General features: G+C 44.2%; 2 pseudogenes; one reads left to right on the top strand and one right to left on the bottom strand.

Moving 5' to 3' along the window:
* Positions 1-212: 212 nt before the first annotated feature.
* On the bottom strand, positions 213-823 carry LOC140603349 (large ribosomal subunit protein eL29 pseudogene; annotated as a pseudogene).
* A 2,145-nt stretch (positions 824-2,968) lies between these two features.
* LOC140603649 (RNA-binding protein EWS pseudogene) lies at positions 2,969-4,886 on the top strand (annotated as a pseudogene).
* Positions 4,887-6,455: the final 1,569 nt, after the last annotated feature.

Genomic DNA, 6,455 nt, shown 5'->3' with positions numbered 1-6,455 from the left:
AATAATTAAAAGCAAAAACAAATATCCAGACAGTTCCTATTTAGCCAGCTTGGCTCCAGGCTGCCATTAAGCAACTTTAGAATCACATCAATAGAGTGGAAGTTCTCAAACTTTGGTATGCTGTAGAATCACCCTGGGAGTCTGTTAGCACTCTAGATCCTACCATAGAAATTCTAACTGGGTTCATAGTGGGCTTAAGATATACATTTTTTTTTTGACAGATCCTGCCGCAGGTCTATTTGTACAAATAGCACAGAAAGACACCAGGCCCATGCAGACAGAAGCCCAGGGGTCATACCAGTCCTTCCGTCCTCACATTGGCAGGCAGAAGGCTCTACACTGGAGCCTTTGTGGGGTCCTGGGCACCTTTGGGAACCTGAGCTGTAGGAGTAGGAGCAGGAGCTGGAGCCGGGATCGCAGCTGCAGCCTGGGCCTTGGTTTGAGCCTTGGCCTTGGCCTTTAGCCAGCAGAGCCTGAGACCTTTGGCAATGCGGGCACGAACATGGTTCCCGAGCTTGGGGTGAGCGATGTAGGCAAGTCAATTGAGTTTGCTGCTGCCGCCCTTTGGGATCTTGGGCTTAACCTCCTTGGGCTTGACAAGGGCCTTGATAGCCTCGGCACATGCATTCATGGCCTTGGCATTGTTGGCCTGCATCTTCTTCAGACCCTTCTTGTTGTGCTTCTTGGCAAAGTACATGTTCCTCAGGAGCTTGGGGTCTACCCTCTTAAGAGATTCATATTTTTGTGACTGGGGTTTCTTGATGCCATTTCTGTGCCATTTTCGTGACTGGTTGTGTATAGTATGGTTCTTGGATTTGGCCATGTCTGCACCAAAGCCCACGGCTCCTCAAGCACCTCTGATATACATTTTTTTTAAAACAAGTGCCAAGTTTATTCGTTCAACAGTTTTTGCCTTTGAAGTATTCATTGTGACATCCTTGAGATTCTTTGCTACCTTTGTGCTTTACCACACAACTGTAACCAACCACTCTAGGATTTTCCCTCTGTTAGTTTTACAAAGGTCTGCTCTTCCCCTAGTTTCTTATTCTCATGAACCTAAATTAGGTTAATTTGTTGTTCACCATGAAGGGCCTCCACCAACTTGACATTGACACATCACAGTTAGAAGCAAGCACACAAAGCTGGGCTTGGTGCCAGGACATGGGCAGCTTCACAAATTCCATGGACCAGGCCATGGTGAATGAGGGCAGTCTTCAGCACCTCTTATAAAGCAGGATTACTGGAGTATTGCTATGGTGGTGTGTTATGGGTGAAGCCACATCTTGAATGGACCTTAGCTTCTGCCTCTGCGCAGCTTGTTGATGGCAGGAAAAGAGGAAATATGCATTTTTAATAAGCACTATTAAAAGCTTCTGAAACACTACATTTTAGGCACATTGCACTGGAAACCAAATCTGATATTCTACTCATAATTACTATGTCCATCAATAAGATGTGAGTTCAACTGGAACAAAAACCTTCTGAAGATAAAAAAGATCATGAACATCCATTCATTATGTAACATCTCTAGTCTATTTGGGACATTCAATGAGTTTCTTAATAGAATTCTTACCACCATTTGACATGTGATAAGTGTGAAATGAACAAATAATTAAAAATAAGGAATTAATAGGAAACCTCCTGACACATCCCTTCTGATCATCCTGACCTGGTATAACCAGAAGAGTTTATTTCCTATGGCACTTAATTCACTTTTAGGTCATATTCTTTTATTTTTCAATACAGACACAATGCCAACCATGAATTTGTTTGCAGAATTAGAGCCTGATATGTATATGTTCTTCTTTTAAAGATGTCCTATGCCCTCTTCAGGTTTTCCCTGCCAAGCTCCCTCTCCCTGGGACTGTTTTACCAAACCAATCCATAGCACCTCCACCCTCCCAAACACACATTCCTGCTCAAGTCTTAGCTGAAAGATCATTTCCTCATCCAGTCTCTCACATTGGTAAGGACCCCTCCAACATGGTCTGAGGGCACAAAGTCATTCTTGTAATACTACCATTACTTAAAAGAAATCTAGAATTCTTTCTTTGTGCTTCGTTGTTTTTTTAAATCTGTTGCTTGTGTTCCAGTACTATCTAGTAGAACTTTCCATGATAGCAGAAATTCTCTTTATCTGGGCTCAGGTTTTAATCCAAGAAATCTGTTGCCTGAGCCTGTGCCCTAAACCACCATGGAAAACTGCCTCTCAACAAATAATTAATTACTTCATTTGTAACTTATCTCTTCTGTTATGTGTTTCTTCCTGGATTCATTCATTTGGCTGAGGGGGCAAGAAAAATCAGAGGAAAATCTCACACAAGAGATGGCATTGGAGAAGGTTGAGAGTGGTAAAGAGGTGTTTCCTTGCAGAACAGAGAAAGGTCCTGCAGGCAGATATAACACCATGGACAAAGGTTCAGAGCTTGAAACAGCAAAGTACAGAAAGCCTCATAGTCAAAAACATTTAGTGTCTAAGGAAGACATGAATGGAACCCAACACAAAAATTTCATATAAGATAGGGGAAATTTTGATTAGAAGTTGATATTGGGAGAACGAGAGGGAAGGAGAGAAAATAGCGTCCACGGATTACAGTACCTACAGCCAAGCTGCAGCCCAGCAGGGCTACAGTGCATACACCGCCCAACCAACTCAAGGATATGCACAGACCACCGAGGCATATGGGCAGCAGAGTTATGGAACCTATGGACAGCCCACTGATGTCAGCTATACCCAGGCTCAGACCACTGCGACCTATGGGCAGACCGCCTATGCAACTTTTTATGGACAGCCTCCCGCTGGGTATACTACTCCAACTGCCCCCCAGGCATACAGTCAGCCTGTCCAGGGGTACGGCACTGGTGCTTATGATACCACCACTGCTACGGTCACTACCACCCAGGCCTCCTATGCAGCTCAGTCTGCATATGGCACTCAGCCTGCTTACCCAGCCTATGGGCAGCAGCCAGCAGCCACCGCACCTGCAAGACCACAGGATGGTAACAAACCCGCTGAGACTAGTCAACCTCAATCTAGCACAGGGGGTTACAACCAGCCCAGCCTAGGATATGGACAGAGTAACTACAGTTATCCCCAGGTACCTGGGAGCTACCCCATGCAGCCAGTCACAGCACCACCATCTTATCCTCCTACCAGCTACTCCTCTACACAGCCGACTAGTTATGATCAGAGCAGTTACTCTCAGCAGAACACCTATGGGCAGCCGAGCAGCTATGGACAGCAGAGTAGCTATGGTCAACAAAGCAGCTATGGGCAGCAGCCGCCCACTAGTTATCCCCTCCAAACTGGATCCTACAGCCAGGCGCCAAGTCAATATAGCCAACAGAGCAGCAGCTACGGGCAGCAGAGTTCATTCAGACAGGACCACCCCAGTAGCATGGGTGTTTATGGGCAGGAGTCTGGAGGATTTTCCGGACCAGGAGAGAACCGGAGCATGAGTGGCCCTGATAACCGGGGCAGGGGAAGAGGGGGATTTGATCGTGGAGGCATGAGCAGAGGTGGGCGGGGAGGAGGACGCGGTGGAATGGGTGCTGGAGAGCGAGGTGGCTTCAATAAGCCTGGTGGACCCATGGATGAAGGACCAGATCTTGATCTAGGCCCACCTGTAGATCCAGATGAAGACTGACAACAGTGCAATTTATGTGCAAGGCCTAAATGACAATGTGACTCTAGATGATCTTGCTGACTTTAAGCAATGTGGAGTTGTTAAGATGACAAGAGAACCGGACAACCCATGATCCATATCTACTTGGACAAGGAAACAGGAAAGCCCAAAGGTGATGCTACAGTATCCTATGAAGACCCACCAACTGCCAAGGCTGCTGTGGAGTGGTTTGAAGGAAAAGATTTTCAAGGAAGCAAACTTAAGGTTTCTCTTGTTCGGAAGAAACCTCCAATGAACAGCATGCGGGGTGGTATGCCTCCCCGTGAGGGCAGAGGGATGCCACCACCACTCCGTGGAGGTCCAGGGGGCCCAGGAGGTCCTGGGGGCCCCATAGGTCGCATGGGAGGCAGTGGAGGAGACAGAGGTGGCTTTCCCCCAAGAGGACCCCGGGGTTCCCGAGGGAACCCATCTGGAGGAGGAAACGTCCAGCACCGAGCTGGGGACTGGCAGTGCCCCAATCCGGGGTGTGGAAACCAGAACTTCGCCTGGAGAACAGAATGCAACCAGTGTAAGGCCCCGAAGCCTGAAGGCTTCCTTCCACCACCCTTCGCGCCCCCGGGGGGTGACCGTGGCAGAGGCGGCCCTGGTGGCATGCGGGGAGGACGAGGTGGCCTCATGGACCGCGGTGGTCCCGGTGGGATGTTCAGAGGTGGCCGCGGTGGAGACAGAGGGGGCTTCCGTGGTGGCCGGGGCATGGACCGAGGTGGCTTTGGCGGAGGAAGACGAGGCGGTCCTGGTGGGCCCCCTGGACCTTTGATGGAACAGATGGGAGGAAGAAGAGGCGGGCGTGGAGGACCTGGAAAACTGGATAAAGGCGAGCACCGTCAGGAGCGCAGAGACCGGCCCTACTAGATGCAGAGACCCCGCAGAGCTGCATTGACTACCAGATTTATTTTTTAAACCAGAAAATGTTTTAAATTTATAATTCCATATTTATAATGTTGGCCACAACATTATGATTATTCCTTGTCTGTACTTTAGTATTTTTCACCATTTGTGAAGAAACATTAAAACAAGTTAAATGGTAGTGTGCCGAGTTTTTTTTCCTTCTTTTAAAGATGGTTGTTTAACTAAAGACTAAACAATGGGAACCCCTCGTGAGCATGCTCAGTATCATTGTGAAGAACCAAGAGGGCCTCTAACTGTAACAATGTTCATGGTTGTGATGTTTTTTTTTTTTTAAATAAAATTCCAAATGTTTATAAAAAAAAAAAAGAAGTTGATATTGGAAAGTGAAAAGAAAAATTATAAATATAATTTATATTGTTATATATATTTAACAGAAGTTATGTATTAGCTGTGAGTCTGTCCTAATCTCTAGAATAAACAAAATTAGTTGAGTTAGGGCTTGGGAATCTGGTTTAAGAAAAAAAAGCATGTCTAGTAGCACATTTGATGACTAAGACGTCCTTCATTTTTCTCAACTGCCTTCCTTAGTCTATGATATTCAAATGTTTCTCTTTTGACAATCCTATTATGTCCATTTTTTCCTCTTTAATTGTAAACTGGTTTAACCCTGCAAGACTCTTATTTATCAGTGTTTTCTGGTGATTCTAGCATTTCTCCAACAATTTCATGAAACCCTGCATCAGAGTTATTCCTATTATGATGGTTTTTGTGTCCCAAGCTAACCAGGGACAATTGAGTAATGATTACCATTTTAGGAATTGCCTATAGTTCAGTATGGCTGGAGTATTGAGTGTGAGGTAGGGAGCAGTGGGAAAATCTTGACATTTATCAGTTGAAGGCATTCAGCAAGTAACTGACTTCTTGACCTTCAGGTTTCTTTTCTATTTTGAGGAAGCCACTGCAAGAGTTCCAGAAAACTGCAAAAATGAAAGCATCTTCCAGGAAGATGATGGTCCCTCAGCAGACACTCTTTCTCCTCTACAATGCTTTGGCTATCCTGCATTTGGTAGCCACATTTAATTGATTAATTGATTTGTGCATGATTGGATTTTTTATCTTGTTACTATGTCAAATAAGCACAAAACCTGATAGATGAATTTATATGCTGCAGAGGGACAAAGTAAGGAAACATTTATCAATTTTTAAGACAGGGGTTCCTAAGAAGCTGGTTTCCCATTGAATACAGAGAGAAAAGCAGAACAGAAATGTGAGATATGACATATGCTGAGGATGGTATCGCTGAGTCTAAACAGAGCTGGCATCTGTAGGACATGCAAAGATTTTTTTATTACAGGGCGAAGGGATTCTGGAATCCAGCTCTTCCTGCATGTCATTCATTCTAGAGAAATAAATTAATTAGTAAATGAAAGAGGAGGATGAGCATGCCTCATTGCAGTCTTAAAATTTAATTTGTAAATAAAAATAAGAAAATGGAGCTCATCTTGGGCTCTTCAGAGAATTATTGATAAATGTGGAACTCACTGACATCTAATCTGAAATGCAATTTTTATGTCTATTGTCTTCTAAAATCATTTTTGAATTCATATTTTAACATATTTGTTTTTGGAATATTTTATTTCCCTCAAGAACAAAAGAATTCTTGGAAAAGAATTCTATGTGAAAATAGCTGAGTGGTTTGCAACCATTTACAATGGAAATTTCTGTGCAGTGGCAGTAGTCTATAATGTAACATTTTGAATGTAATTCCCATTACTTCAAAGATAGCTCAGAGACTAAATCTCAGCAAGGTTCTGAATTTCTAATGAAAAACTGAAAATCGTAATGAGATTTGTTATGAGATTAGAATTATGAAATCATGGGCAGAGGAAGAACAAATCTGAGATTTTAATCTTTGTGTTC

This window comes from Canis lupus, chromosome 14 (genome assembly GCF_048164855.1).
Source record: "Canis lupus baileyi chromosome 14, mCanLup2.hap1, whole genome shotgun sequence".
Lineage (NCBI taxonomy): Eukaryota > Metazoa > Chordata > Mammalia > Carnivora > Canidae > Canis > Canis lupus.
The sequence above is the reverse complement of the archived record's forward strand: the minus strand, read 5'-3'. Positions and strand labels throughout refer to the sequence as shown.